We start from the raw sequence: 16,522 nt of genomic DNA, 5'->3' as shown, positions 1-16,522 counted from the left end.
AGGTGCTCTGCAAACTTTGTGAACATCTGCCATGCAGCTGTCTGCAAGTGAGGGTAACCAAAGCCGGGGCTCAAATAGCTTCTTCCAGCTTGTATTCCTGTTTGGCCTGATGCTAGAAAAGCTGGCACTACTGCGATAACATCAGGCTGGGGAGTAGGAAAGGACTGCACATAACAGGGATGATATAAACTGATTTAATTTCCTCGCTGCTCTTTTCTCCGGGCTTCCCCTTCTTCACTGGAGAAATGCAGCGCATCAGCAGGAGGACACAGGCTGCCTGGGGACCTGCCAGTCCTTGTCACCGCTATCAGTGTCACTGCAAAGGGGAGGCTGGAGGAAGGTCCAGCCCTGGTCTGGTCATCACCACTCTTTCCTCTCCAGTAGGCAGGGAGGATGAACGAGAGGGAGCTGAGCTGCTGAATCCTGCTGCACCTCGCCACAAATATACCCTGCCTCAGTAGTAAAGGGCACCTTCCTTCTCTGTTCAGGCTGGCTTCAGTCCAAGCCTGAGAGTTTCCATAGCAGCAAGACCTAATCGAATACGTACATTAACAAAAGGCTCCTTTATCAGTACCAGCCCAGAAGATTTTCTTCCAAGCTTGTGCCTAGGAGAGCAGGCTCATCCAGTATCAGCTTTGCTTTTTATAGGAGAGATGAGAATATGACACATGCTTTCTAGAGAAGAGCTTAGGGAAGATCGATGCTTCTGAGGCCTCATTGCTCAGCTTTCTGAGAGCTAATTTCTGGCTTCTCTTCATCTCATTTACAAAAAGGAAAAAAGTCTCCACCGGATACAGGTTATTTTTAAACTATCCCAACGCAGATGCTGCCGCTCAGCACAGCTCTCAGATCCTACAGTCAGACACAGTTAGAAAGGAACTTACTTTCAACAGTCACAAACCATAAGGAATCAACCTAACCCACCAAGAAAAGACATTTCTTGAATTCACACTAGTGAAGGGGATCAGGACACTCATCAACAGGCTCATCAGCAGAAGACTGTAGTCCTTGCACTCATAGTGGGGCGGAGGGGGGGAGGAAAAAAATTCACATCAATCCCACTGAAGAGGTTTGGCTCAAAGACTAACTTGGAAAGAATTTGTAACTCAACTTATAGACTGAATAAGCAGAGGGAACAATTTCACCTCCTGCCTCAAAAATCCAATGTTTAAAGTTTTCATTAATGCTGGTAATAAAGCATACCTGCTCTTCAGTCACAGACCTTGGCCTCCTCCCCAACAGTGAGGCTTAAATAAGCCAGCCACATCCCTAAGGAAGTCCTGAAAGACTGCACGATCATCCAGGTAACTCCACCCAAATGCCTCCCCCGTAGGAAGACGATGGAACGACTATGCTGAGTTCAGCATGAGGAGGGAGTATGTTCAGAAACATTGCTTTCATGTCAGCTGTGGGTACCAAATTCTACAACCTCAACAGCATCAGAAGGTGGGACAGATGAGCAGGTAAATGCACCACGCTAATCTGCTGACACTAAGAGAATGAGTCAGAGCTGGTGATGCTTGTGCTGAACCAGACGACAAACACACCACGCAGCAAGCCACTGCTGGCAGAGAAAAGGAAGGTGCGATTTTGTGGTAACGTGCACGCAGCTTAGCCCGATGCATGGCACTGGGGAGGACTGCTCAGTGCCAGGAGGGCAGCCCCACCAGACAGACGAGACCCCAGCGCGATCAGGCGAGCGGCCGTCTCAGGTTTGTGCCACAACAGGGGCGAAGAGACCAACTGGCACCTCCTGAGAAAGTTCTTACCTCATCTTCTCCTGGTTAAAAATGCCCCAGAAATCCTTGGAGGTGTCAAGGCCAGAGCCAAGGAAGTCAGTTTGGCCTAACCACGTACAGAGTAACTGCTGGCCCCCGAGCTGGAAAGGGGCTGTCATCATAGAGGTGTGCAAGCGTCTCTAGAGCTTCAGCTCCCACTCACACCTCCACGCAGACTCGACAAGCAGAAATGGTTGTGCACCTTAGGCTTGTGTCTCAGGCTCCTAGCCAGTACAGACATCCGGAAAGCTGGTGGGAAGGTGGGACAAGATCCTCCCAGCTCACGTAAGAACAAGAGGAAACCTCCAGCAAAAGCACCAAAATCCCAGAAAAGCAAAGTACTTGTGCAGCAACAAAATCAGTTTTCAGGCTCGAGAGGGTGGTTGACAGGAACTGAAAGGAACAGCCGATGTGCTGCATCTTACACCTGCTGCGCACAGAAAGCAAAGCACAGAGGCCAATGTGAGGATTCTGCAACAGGAAAAACAGTCAACTCCCCCGACTCCAGAGCAAGGGCACACATATACTCCACTTTCAGAGCATATGTGGGCTGCCAAAGAAGAGAAAGAAGGGGTGTTTTCTGACTCTTTGCCCTCCACCATCTCATAAGGAATCCTCAGAAGATAAGAGAAAAACAAAAGAGAAAAAACAAGACCTACCCAGAAAAACAAAATATAAAATCCATTTGAAATTAAAATTCCAGCAAAAAAGTTTCATCTACCTGCACTTCATAATTTTTCCTGCTTTCAGAATGTGTAAAAACATTGAAATAAGGAAGAAAACACAGGCAAACAGCTAGGCCTCCAGTTCTCTCATAGGGAAATGACAGTCAAAAAACATACATCAAAAGCTTGGTCTGCCCAAGGAAAAAGTGCATGTTGATACTTTATTCATCCACCATCTTCTCTCTAGTTCCGTAAAACAGGGCAGATTTTGGGGTGGAGACAACTGCTTGTCTTGGTTGCTCTTTAAAGTGATCCTCCACAATGAAATCAACTCCATCCAAATGCCTGGCTTAAAAAAAAAAATACCTAATATTATGTTCAGATTTCTTTTGGCACTGATCGAGCCAAATCAGTTTCTAATTCCTCCTTCAGTTATTTCTTCAGACCATAGTTACACAGGCAATCCTTTGACAGCTGCACCAGCACGAGCAGCACCCTCCCACTCAACTCTGCTGTGCTGGTACAACTGTTTGCAGCCTCACCATGAATCAAATTAGGGAACTGATCGCAGTTAAAAATAAACCAGCACTTTGTTTTGTTTTTTTTAAGGATTACGTTTCAACCCAGGTCAGATCCCCAATCTATTGTGCAGCTGTACAAACAGTTGTATCAGCACAAGGTGCCTGAATTGCTGATGGTTATCCTTGTGTCAAAAGCCAACGTTTGCATTCCCAGCTCACCTCTTATTTCATGGCTGCTGTAGAACAGGATTACTTACTAAACTGAACACGTAGGGTACTTTATTGCTGCAGCTCACAACCGCGTGGAGGGTCTCTAATGAGACAAAATGAGGTCACACTGATGAGTATCCTATAAGCAAGGCATGGCTACCGAGCTCCCTTGAGCTGTTGCTTGTCCTAAATTATATGTCATTTTTGCAGTCTGCATGCTGAAATAAGTATAAAAACATGACTAACAAAGTCACTGATGCGAATGAACCGCTTTGGGCCAAGTTCTGAAACAAGACTCTCCTAGAAATTGCATAACCGTTAACTATCTTGGTGATCTTCCATTCAAAAAACTCAAGCCTACGTGATGTGCAGATTCCCACCGATTTGAAGACTGTGACATTTAAGGAGCAGGGAATCTATCTGCAGTTTTGGCAACTCTTCAATTGCAGCTGAATTTTGATTTTAACATGGAAATACAAAAAGAAAGATGGAAAACCAAAACAAGCACTAAGCGATGATTAAATGCTAGCACGCTTTAGAAATGACCATGAGAGAAACAGACTGAAGGTTCTATTCCCAAATTACCAGCTCAAATACTTTATCTGAAACAAAACCAACTGAGAATACTTCCTATTTGACGGGTGCCTGGCAACCTACTGGAAAGGACTTGGTTCTCAGTTCTCTGCTTTCAGCTGGTGACAGGTATCCACATCAGACACACACCATTATGTATGGCCGTCTCATTGAAAACAAGGCACAAAAGACTGAATAACCATTAAGATTTGACTTCTGGAACAGGGTAGGAGGCATGTTAATGAAACAGCTTCAGGAAACAAGATTTCTACAGTTTCTGTTGTGTCTGCTCTAGAAGGCAAGAATCACAGTTTCTAAGCTGTTCACCAGCCTTGTTTTGTAGATGTCGTCAAATCAATCCACAAGGACAGAGAAAACTAACCAAATTGGTATTTGGCAAATCTTACCCTTTGTTCCTTAACACGCATCTCAGGGTATAGTTCCATGACAGCTTAAATAAATCTAAGCCAGCACTCTTCAAATCCATCCTCTCTCTGACTCAGCACTGGCACTCACCTGATCCTGCTCAAAAACTAGCCTGGCAAAAAAGTTAATCCGGAAAAAAAAAAAAAAGTTGTTTTTGCCAATGTGGCTTCCTGAACTGGTTTAGTGCCAGTGCCCAACGAAAGTAAAAGGGGAGAATCATCCAGCAGGGGAAGGGCAGGCAGAAGAGTAGCAGTGCCAGTTTCATTCAGCTTCAACTGCCCTGCGACCATGCGCTCAGAGAACAGTCTCACCCTGTCTTTAAAGAGACATGAGTTGCTGCTCCCAGCAGAGAGATCGTTCAACTTTTTCACCTCTCTCCTGACGCCTTCTTTAAACCAGCATCAGCACTCTTGCAGACAGCTAGATTAGGTACCCGATCTGGTAGGAAACTAACACAGCAATATATAAAACAAAACAAAAAGCCTTTAGTTTTCAGGTGGATCAGGTCCCCAACAGATCTGACCGTTCAACAATCCCCCTAGCACCAAAAGAAGGGAGAAAGTGGGAACCTGTAACTAAAGGCAGGAAAAGGAAAGGCTAAAGTTCAACTTCAAGCAACTGCGAAGCTGAACTCTTCCTCAACATAGACAAAATATCACAACAGGACTACGTAACGTTTATACAAAAACACTTTTGTAAAAAATATTTAAATTGTACATTAAAATAAAAATCAGCAATCTAATTCTTCATGTTTTAATTTTCCACAACACACCATTAATACTTAAAATGCCCTATTTCCTCAAAAATAAATCTTTGTTACCAGCATTACTTTCAGAGCAAAAGAGCTACTAAAAATATATAGGGGAGAGTGAGAAACAGCCTGTTGTGATTAACTAGGGCATGACAAATAGCAGCAGCATGCGCAAGCAGTGCCGGGGAGCAAAGCCAGGAGGAACAGTGACAACGACATTATACAAACAACATTGATTCATGAACAACAAAGAATTCTTAGAAACTGTGGCCTGGGTTATGTCCAAGGCTCTCTTTACCTTGGTTAAACTATTAAGAAAGTCATTTCAGAAAGCTGACCACTTCTGCACAACCAAGCTTTTTTGGAAGCAAGAGCTGATCCATCTAAAGGGCTTTATGTAGGAAACCACTGCAACAGTTACTGTGAAGTGATCCGTAACCAAACTGGTTTCAGCAGTAATGCACGCAAGTGCAGGTACTACCCAGAGTAGTTGTCAATCAATATACCAGAGCTCCCTGTGCGCTGTCATACTCAGAAAGGTGAAAGCCTCACCAGGTATGTTGCGGTGACACTAAGGGTGACATGAAGCTAGAACTAGTAATTTGTCCTCTGCCTCACCATGAGAGGGGTCTTGTGCCACCACAGCTCCGAAAGCTGCATGTATGTACCCCTCATCTGCTGGAGACCGAACACCTCACCATTTGCTGTGCACTGCGATACCTTAATGCTCGTGACATTATAGGAAGAATTTCACTTATTCATAAGGTATGTTTCATGACTTTAGTCTGACACCCATTTCCTCACGATCAACATCTGTTTTAGCTAGCTCTTGTCACTGCTTGTAACACCTAACTCTGGACACAGCATTGATCAAATGGTGGATTCCTGGAAGACCTAGTTTTACCTCAGAGATGCAGCAAATTCAATTTCTGCTTGTCACCTTGCTGCCACTTGGAGGACAGCACACGCGAAGATCAGTCTGGGCTACTTCCATACACAATTCACTCCTCCAAAATTCAGAGTTGAAGCCGTGGCTGCATCTTGAATAAGCAGCAAGTTTCCAGCGCTACCGTATTTGGACAATCTTGCAGAAAAAGTAGGTCTTTTGAAAGAAAACAGTATGTTCACGAGCAAATGCTACAACATCTCTGTTCCACTAAATCACTAGAATATCATAAATACAAAGCAAGAAGTTTATCTTAATAAATGCTTGACTGCTGACACTTAGTCGCTAACATTGGAAGTATTTCTCTTTAAATATCAAAAACACATATTAAGGGATTTTAAAACATTAAGAAAATTCAGTAAAGCCATCATTTAGGACAGCATTTAGACACCTGAATTTCTCACAATTCTCCAATACAAGTAAAATACGGGTGCGACAAAGTAAGACAAAGGTAAAACTGGTGAAGCTGCATAGCGCTAAGCAGAAGCACGCGGTCCCGTTTAAATCAAAGCATGCTCTAAGTGTCTCATGAGTAATAGTATCTGTATAGAGTAAGACTTCATTACGCTGTCACATAAGATTATCAACCCGTATACACATGGCTGTCTTCTGGCAGGTAGTCTCTGCTTGTGCAAACCTTGAGGCAGTAGGACTTTTACAGTGGTCAAGACTTGCAGGATTCATCTAGATCTATTTTCCGCTGCTGTGAGATCAAATACAAAAAAGGGAGAGAAATTGATCACAAAGAGGCAGAGCTTCGCACAGGGATTGTTTCTCACCCCATAAAAGGTGACCTCCAAAGCTTCTTTGACTCTCCTCTCCAATAAGAGGATTATGAATCCTACCCTTGGGAGACCTCTGCTCAGCTACTGGCCCACTGATACTACACATTAATACTATGTCTTGTCTCCTCAGTCTTATCAGCAGAGAGATATTAGAAGAATTTATAAGGTCACTGCTCAAAGATCAGGACTTTAAATGGAACCTCTAATGCAAGCAGGGAAAGCCACAGCCAGTGGCTCCGCTTTGTGGCTGCCACATGCCCAGCTGCAGCTCTGCTTAGTGCTTCCCTGCTCAAATGCCAGTTCAGCTTATTTGCACATGCAGGCTACCGACTACCCTTGAAAGCAGACATTTAATCAAGGAAAGACTGAAAACTGGAGATCATCATATCCTAAAAATCTAGGCCAAGTCTAGTGAATGCGGTTCACAGCTCCACAGTTCATGCACAGACTGCACCAAACCGAAGAGAGTCTCAGCGACCACTAAGCCCAGGTGTATTTTCAAGAAGCGAGGAGCAGCAATGCACTGCAAGAACACATTGGCATCTCACGTGGAAAGCCAAGGAGTAGACTGCAGCAAATTCAATTACATAAATCTTTGTTTTCACAGACACCAGGAACCAAGAATTTGAGGACAATTCTTCCCCCGTTCTTCTGGTTTTTTGCACCTTCCAACAAGACACCATTTGGACATTTCTGAATGGAGTCTATGAAGCAAGTCCTGAATGATCCCTAGACAACAGTAACAGAAATCATTTCCCTTGCCACTTAATAGTGCACAGATGCAAAGCAATCTATGCTGCCATCCAGGTGAACATATGTAGGTTTTCCTTCATAAAGTAATCAAAGTTAAACTGCATTATGAATTCCATAGTTACGAAAACTGCAAAGACTAGACATGAAGAGAAACCTTGACAGGTAGGAACACATTGCCAGCAAGGATGCAGAATCTCTGTGAATGGAGATTTAGGATGAGATTAGACACATATACAAGCTAATCCCAATTGATACAGTCCATTCCGATTTGGGACAAATGGTAAAATGTTCTCAAAAGGAAAAAAAAGTATGGGCCTTACACAACAGAAGATCTTTTCAGATGCATCTGTAAGAACACTCCATGTTTTTGGCTGTTTCAGACTACACAGTGCAATAGCTAAGTGAAGGCAAGAGTTAAGAATTTTAACCAATAACTGTATAGAGAAGCTATAGGGTTAACAACAGAAGCACAAAAGCCACAAGGAGCTAAACCCATGAAGAATTATTACAAAAGCTGTAAATGCAGAGGAGCTCAAATTACATTCCTTAAGTAGTTTTGATAAAATAAGAATGATCTACAGCTTTCCAAGAGACCACTAACTGAAAGACAAACATAAGCAGCTTGCGGTGAACTTGGGTTTTTAGTATCTGTTCTCAACTTTTGAATTATGATGCTTTTAAAACAGAAAAAACAGCTTTGATTAAAAAAATGTCAGTTGCTGCAGATGATTGATTTCCACAGAAAAATACACAACTAGGACAAAACAGAACTTCTTATTGCTATTTTTAATTCTGCAGTGACAAAAAACCTCAAGACAAACGTTATGTAAGACCATTAACCTCTTTGCTCGTAACTGGCACCTTAATTTAGCACACTACCACACTAGATATCTTAAACTGAATTCTTAATGCCAAAGCATACCACCGGCTGCAGCAAGGCAGTAATAGCAATAACGGAAAGGGAAAAAAAGTCCCAAAGCAAGGATCATATACTGATTTTTGCTATTACAGTTCCTTGGGCACAAGTAGATATACCCGAGCCTCTCCAGCTCTAATGAAACAGTGTTTTTTCCAGATTGGTAATTCCAAAAAGATTATCAGATGCTCCCTAGTATCTTAGGAACACTGAAGAGAAATCAAAGTACACGGTAGATCTGGACTGACGGAAAACCTCCAGCTCACCTTTTATAATAGAAAGTGGGTAAAACCCAAAGAGGCTGTAACCTACTGAAAAGAAAATTGCTTTACATTTTGAGCGACTGTTTTTCTTCTTTACAAACTAACCTCTCAGCATTCCACACACATCCTCCACGGCAGTTTAAGTCAGGTATGACTAAAATCTCCAAAACTGCCATGTATTGTACTTAACTGTAGTTCAGTGGCTATCACATACACACATGACTGAGTGAAAACCAAAACAAGGTAATCTTAAAGAACGTTCATGTCAACACCACCCTACCTACCCCCCAAGAAAAGACAGATTAATCTTCTACACTGATAATAAGCAAGACTGATGAATTGCAACCTGACAGCCTCTTAAATACTGTCTTCCATCCATTCTTATCACGTTGTGGCAAAGAATGACATTCAGGAGGAAAAGAAAGACTGATTAAGAGCCTACTTTCAGAAGCTATCGTCCTGCTATGTGGAAAGACCTCTCTATGAATCACCAGTTCATCCTCCTCTGACTCCATTTACTCTTCAGAATTCCCTGATGTGCTTGAATTCATACTCCACCCACCCAGACTGTAATGTCCCAAGAATACTGTGGGAGACAGACTGAGAGACACTCAGTGAACTTAAGCTAAATAGCCTCTAGTGCTCTTCCTCATCCACAAATCCGATTATTATTATCGCAGAAGACAATGAGATGGGTCAGACACAACTTACCTTCAGTAAATCCATAATAACTATTCCCAGCCACATTCCTTCACATACCCAGAAAGGTGTACCACAACTGTCCCTGGGACTGAAGTGTGGCTGACCAGCCTGTAGTTCCTGGATTATTCTTCGGGCCTACTTTGAAGACAAGTGCAACATTTGCCTTTGTCAAGTGACAGGAGACATCCCAGCACCTGCGTGACTTTTCAAAGATGGCCAAGACTGGCATCACTCTGACACAGCCAGCTCAGCACCTTTGGGTGCAGCCCATCAGGTGCCATGGACTCACATGGCTCAAATTCTCTCAAGTAATCCCCCACCCTGTTTTCATTTGCTTCTGATTGCTGTTTCCTCTTTGAGCCTTGTCTCTAAACACAGGAGCCCGGGAGACCTTACCACTGAAGACTTAGTCATAAAAAGCACTGAATACCCCAAGCAAGTCTCTGCCAACCATCACTCATTCAGCCACCTCATTCAGCAGAATCTTTGTTTAGCCTTTTACTGATGATGTAGAGATAGAAGTTATGTCATAATTATCAGGGATGTTGTAATAAGCACTGTTCTGAGAGAAAGTAGCCGTTTCCACAATTCAAAGACAGAAATGCAGACTAACATAGCTGAGTTTGTTCTGTCTGTATTCCAGGTTGTCAAAGAAACCACAAGTCTCTTTGCAGGATGTAAAACCAACTTGCTGGAGAGTTGCATGACCCCATTTCTAAAATGCCTGGCAAAAAAGCCTCCCTCTCACTGTCGGCCAGGCTGAGTGAATTTAGCAAAGGGAAGTTGGCTCTGTAAAGAGCAAACCTAGGCCCTCCTGAAAATCCCCAAGAAAGTTTAATGGAGAAGCTTCTTTTCAGCTTTAGTTAAGAAGAAAAATCTAGACGATGGAATAAGGAACAAAGATTTTTACCCAATCAGATGCCAGCTAGCCAGACTGCTCTAGGCGTAGAAAAGGAGATGCTTTACGATGACTCCATAGTCTCATGGTTTTTACATACATAATATCTCAGGGTATCAGATGAGGGGGAATAGCAGGAGAAAACTCAAAGCTGTTCTAATGCTCCCCAAGAGAAAGGAGAACCGAAGGACACAAAACGCTTGCAGCCTAGGTCGTTGCTGCAGGCTTCTGGCATTGAGCAGGCGTCTCATTGTGCCATGCTCACGCTGCCAAAGCCATAGCAGTGCCTGCTGTGTCTGAAAGCTAGCACGGAAGTGTAAGACAAGCAAACAAAAGTACGTTTTAGTCAGATTCCAGAACTCGCAAGTCTCCCCTGCCCCCTTCTGGGAACAAGGTGGATTTGAAAACTTCAATATCTATTTCCAATGATAAAATTCTTTACTTGGGCAAACAACCAAAAGAAAACCAGAAAGAACTTTTGCCTCAAGCAGGAGTCCCTTCAGCAAAGACATGGATATTATTAAGTATCTCCTTGAGCAGCAGAGACAGACTCAAACTGAATTTTCTTTACCCGTACACTGAGCCACTGACAAACTCATGCCTGCCAGAAAACGGCCTGACAATTCACTACAGCTCTACTGTTATGACTAAGCCAATCCATTTCTCAGGTCACAATGCAGATGCGCAATGCAGACTCCCTGTCCTTTACCCCAGTATCTCCACTACTTACTTCCCCAAAATTAAAAAAAAAAATATAGCAATTATAGCAAAGCTTGCATGATATGCGTTAACTGCTCATAAACCTTCTCCACAAGTTATGGAAACCACATTCTACTAAGCTGCTGACTGAGACTTGACTTAAGCAAAAATCCCTTTGCAGTGACTTGCCACCCCACTTATTCATGTTGAGATCTTAAATGCAAAAGACAAACAGACCTCACTAGGGCCAGAGGAGAAAAATTCCCCCACCTGCCTCTTCCTACTACTGTTAACAAGGAAAACATCGTGCTACTGTTTGTCTGTGCATTTTTGCATTTCACAGCACTGCACTTTCCTCTTCACCCCCAGAGTGCAGTCCTGTAATACTCTGCTACTCAGAAAACTTAAGCAGATACTCAAACATTTTTCCTTTGTCTCTGCTTTGCATGTGGGCTACTGAGGAGGAAAGCTAAGCAAGACCCCACATCCCACTCCCAGCTGTGACAAGGGGAAGGGAATTTCCAAAGGAATGGAGCACAGCTACTGTTAAGCAGCCACTTAGGATCTGTGAAGAGAAATGTTTCTCATTTTGAAGAGACCGACCCCGCAGCAGAGATCCTGGAACTCTATCCAAAGAGCACATTGTGAGCAACGACTCGTTCCATGCTCTCCCCTCCCTTTGCAAAGTCAGCTGGTAAGGAGCAGAAGCTGGCTCCAGTACTCAGGAAGCAGCACAAATGTTTTGTTTCCTAGGAATTAGGACAACATCTAGATTTAAACCTATCAAGTCTGAGAGTTATGCATCAAAGCCAAACACAAACTTGCCATGAAGAACCATCACAAGCAAGCTAATCTCACCCTTAAGGCCTTTCAAAACCAGCATTTAATTTGGTTTGCTTCAAGCTCACTGTAAAGCAGCTTTACAATTCCTACAATATGCTGTGGGCTGTGACACCACTCTGATCCATCCCCTTCTCAGAGCTATACGTTGCCCTTTTTCTGAGCTATCTGAGAATTAATTATATGGAAATGAACAGTCTTAGATAAAGGGATTCCAAGCAATTGGCTCTCTTAAAAGAACTGAGGACTACAGGACCTCTGCCTTCAAGAGATCTGTAGCAATGCCCATTCAGTACAACTTGTGCCGTTACAAAGAGAACGAACTTAAGATCCAAACAAGCAAACATGAGTACTACGCCCATCTTCTCACTTGCGGCCAAAAACTAACACATGCTTAGCCATGGCGTGGGTTCTACCTCTGCCTCTTGTCACCACTAGACCACATCAGAGTAGCATCCTGACCTGAGGAAGTTCTGCCAAAACTGCTGGTGATACACAGACAGCAGGTTTCAACAAAAAGATTAATACTCAACTTTAACACATTGTCTGCATAAGCTCCACCTACGCCTCCATGTAAAGCAAGGCAGTAACAGTAAGCTTCACAGCCTCATGCAATCTGGAATTTCGCTACCCAAGAGGACTTTAATCTCACATATGCAGGCAAAGATATACCAGGGCATTTCGGCAGTTAGAACTGAGTTTGAGAGTGAATGGAGGGGCACGTGCATTAGAATTTTCTCTTCCTCTGTCTTACTGTGAAGATAAAGCTGAACAAACATTTTCCTTCAGCTAAACTTGTCTTTTTCCACACGGGGAAGCTGACAACATTTACATTTGGCGAGCCCCAAATGGCATCATGCAGTTTTACCGGACAGCCCAGCTTTCTTACATCTCTCTGCTGAACTTTAATAGGTCAGCAAAGCGCTCAGCTGATTTGGTTAAGAGATTCTTTAGATAATCATAATCTATCTGAGGTCATCTAAACGGAAAGAAAAGAACTAGGAATAGGCTACTGGTTTTGGTGCTTCCGCTGAATGTTTCAATGATCTTGGTCAAACTATTCAGTCCTGGTGTACTTCAGCCATCAGCAAAACAGCATTTCAGAAAGGAACAGCAGGATAGTCAAGTAAACTATCTGTATACTGTTTTGAAAAGACTGCACTTTGGTGATGACTTTATTTTCCATGATCCCCTTGCACTCCATTTCAATTTAGTCCTACCCGATAATTAATTTCTCAAGATTTTAAGAATTTGTGTCCTAGTCCATCAACAATTGACTTGAGTTTGTTAATACAGACTCAAATTGGGGCACCTCTTTCAAGTGAATGGCTGAAGAACCAAACCCTTTAGCAACTTCTCTGCTCAAATGGCAGAAACAGAAAAGGACAATCTAGGAGCACATCAGTTCCACAGAAAGATTTAAGAGCATAAAAGAAAGATTATTCAAACAAATTCACTTCACCCTGGTAAACAAATTCTTGTGCCAAAAGCACAAGGAGCAGCTGTTACCTAGTGGTTTCTTCTGCTAACGTAGTTCCAGGACACTGATATTAAACAAAATTTGGGGCTTTCTTAAGCATCTGAAAAAGGTCAGAGCGGCAGAGAAATCCAAGGCAGTCAGATGTACAGTACTCCAGATTACATGAATGCTCAGGACACATCTTTATTTCTTGTATGAGGAAAGGGAACTGCAGGCTGCCCTGCGATGCTGAGTGGACACCCATTCTGGAATAAATATAGCAAGGTTCGTAGGGATAGGTAAATCATTTATTAGACCAACTGATAGAGGATGCCCTCCTCTCCTGCTGCAACCCCTTCTATTTTTACACTGCTGATGAAAAAATTAATTCAGCTGGAAAAGACATATTTTGGGGCCCTACTTCTTCTACCTAATCCTTCTTTCCTTGGAAAAAGCGCTAGTCACAATGACAAAAAGAGCACTCACATCACTGTCTACCTTCTCAATACCCCCAGCAAAACAAGCTTTATTTTAAAAGTGCGGTTTTATCACTGTAACTGCATCTACATTAAGGGATTCCACTGGCAGAGCTGTACTAGGCAAGGATGAACATGCTGATTAATGCAGCTGTCACAAGCATTTGTAGCAGAAATGACCTTATAAGCATGTCCACAGGGAGTTAAAGCCACATAATCACGTTGCAAATCCATGCCCCCTGCTTGATATCAGTTTAATTTTCCTAAGCAGATGACCCTTAAGGGTCACAGGCAACAAAACATGAGCTATAACTTCCCAACTTGACACTTCATTGTGATTTTTTCCATGAGAAAGTAAGTACCAAATGAAGGTACATTCTTATATACAGTACATTCTCTTGTACAGTCAACACAGAAAAAGAAAAAACAAACCAAAACAAAAACAGAGAGGAGAAGGAAAGAGAAAAATCTGAGTTCAGTGTTAGGGGGGAAAAAAAAACCTCAATGCAGGTGCTGCAAGAAAGTAAACAATGCCATAGAAAATACAGGGATAAAGTGCAACATTTTGGTTTTGAGGTTTTGAATAGGAAACAACTTAAAGTGTCTAAAATATATTTGTTATGACAGAAAAAGACAGTGCACTAAAGCTAGCACATAATTAAAGTAAAATATATGATATCGTATCTGATGGCCCTTAAAGCTAAGGTAGCAGATTTTGTTTGAAACTAGCTACAACTCTAAAGAGAATTTCATACAAGGATACTCTCACATCCCTTGTGACATTAAAAAAATCCAATATGGCAAAACATACATGACACACAACTCAGGGTCACAGAAGGGCTTTTGATCTGGGCCTTTTGTTACCCTGTTACTCTTCTGGGAGTCAGCATAATCTGCAAGACTCCCACTCACTCATATTGAAAATCTTAAAGCTGTTAAAATACCTCAGGGGTTGTTTTGTGGCTTGCAGTATGCTCTGGAAGGCAAGTGGCAAAGAATTAACAGAGATGCACCCAGCCACTTGAGTGAAAATGAAAGGCAATCTGAACCTGAGGCAATCTTCTCAGAAGATACATGAATTGGATGGCTAGTCACAGCTTCGAGCTTGGCAAGATGCTGTGCGTTTTGAAGGGCAAAAACCAAAACTTGGCATTTAAAAATATCTGCAAGATCATTTTACCAGACCAGGAGCCAGCAGTGTCATCCTTTGGTGCCTTCTTCTAGCAAACCTCTCACTTCCAAGGGATCCAATGTAACTCTGGCGTTCCAAGAAGAAAAATCCAAGGAGAAGAGAGCTCCTAGATGCCAAAGCAGCAGTCCCTGAATACAAGTCACCCTACTGTATTTCTTAAGGTCCTTCCAAAGAAAGGGACCTTTAATAACCCAAATCTTCATTATTACTCTCCTTATACACTGCCACTGGACAGCAGGCCTCTCGGAATACTCTACCACATGAGCCAGTTCTGCTCTGAAGTTCTGAAACAAGAGACTCCCCCTTTTCAAAGCAAGTGAAGAATCAAACAAACGAAGCCTATATTTAACTTCCTATTCACTGCAGCAGTTGCAAACAAGTTCTTGTAAACACTCTACAGGTCACAAATTTCCAATACCTTATCTAAATGTTAAGCTGCTGAAGTAGAGCTCAAAGCTCTTTCCAACCGGCTTTCTAGAGTGCCACTTACGACAACTGAGGCCACTGGCTAAGTAACAGAGCTATAAAGCCAAAGCAAAAAGAAAATAATTTGTTAAACCTGATCTATTTTCAAATTGGCTTGCGTCTATTTATTAAAATGCAACACCTGTATTATTAAAATAAATAAATAAATAAATAGCTTTTGCTCCATACGCTAAAAAAACACAGCACACATTCATTTGGAAGACACACAGACTGTGTGGCAAGTTTGCTTTTAATAGCAGGTCTGTCTCAAGTGTATAAAAGCTACCTTGATTTTTCACACCTTAAATTCCTCTAGAGATACTGGAACAACACGTTGCAGCTTCCACAAAACATCAGTCTGCCAAATCAGATGTATTCTCACAGCCATCTGGGTTACAATACATCACGGGCCATGCATATCTAGGGAAAGCAAATTTACTCTTTAATTTTCTTCTCCAGTTCAATACAGTATGATAACAGGTGCCAGAAGTGTACCCTCTCAGACTGAAAGACACAGACTAACAAGCACTATGGGTAGAAAATAACACGTAGTTCTCTTCTTTGAAGATTGTAAGAAAACTGCAAACGATAGCAAAAACCTGAAGCAACAGAAACTGCTTTGCACTCATGGAAGAGTCAACCTGCCAAGCTCAGTACCACAAGACACTGACCTTATCAGAATTTTTAAAAGGTTTTGAATTTTCTTCTGGTTGTCATGTCACAGTAGGATGAAGTACAAAAAACAAGGTCTGGAAACACTTCACAATCTAACTTGTAACCTTTAATTGCCAGGTTTTAGGAAGATATTTTAACTGCAGTGAATAAAGAGCTTGGTTTACTTTTGGCTGGTGAATGATGCAATACCTTTAACTATTTTAACTAAGAATATTTGAGTCGAGCTGCATTTACAAATCAGAATTAATTTTTAAGATGACTGGTTTTTGTTATTAGGTGAACCAAGTTGTCAATAGGTTCATTGTATTCTCAACTGCTGAAATACATACAAAAGTGTCAGTCCTAAGGATGCTACATGACTAATGAACAGACCACAAGAACAGAAATACCTGTGATCTTACTTAACTAAAGTTAAGAATAATTAAGCAGAAAAACAGAAACCCCGAGTGCTGCTATTACAGAAAAAAAAATACCAGCGTGCACAGCACCTGAAGAAGAAAGAGTGAAAACTATTCAGATTCCACATGGT

At 42.2% G+C, this 16,522-nt stretch overlaps 1 protein-coding gene across 5 annotated transcripts in view; it reads right to left on the bottom strand.

The window, feature by feature from the left end:
- Nucleotides 1-16,522, bottom strand: part of IP6K1 (inositol hexakisphosphate kinase 1) — a 39,537-nt gene that overhangs the window by 15,523 nt on the left and 7,492 nt on the right. For 2 of the 5 annotated variants that reach the window (XM_075159307.1, XM_075159306.1), the window contains one exon: nucleotides 15,620-15,738. The exons of 2 other annotated variants lie outside the window; for them this stretch is intronic. The gene's annotated coding sequence lies outside the window, so the exon portion shown is untranslated. Of the gene's footprint in view, nucleotides 1-2,620; nucleotides 2,793-15,619; nucleotides 15,739-16,522 lie in introns of all 5 variants that reach the window. One more of the 5 variants, XM_075159308.1, reaches the window with a different exon arrangement.

Source organism: Calonectris borealis, chromosome 10 (genome assembly GCF_964195595.1).
Source record: "Calonectris borealis chromosome 10, bCalBor7.hap1.2, whole genome shotgun sequence".
Classification (NCBI taxonomy): Eukaryota; Metazoa; Chordata; class Aves; order Procellariiformes; family Procellariidae; genus Calonectris; species Calonectris borealis.
Note: the sequence above shows the minus strand (reverse complement) of the source record. Positions and strands in the feature narration are given on the sequence as shown.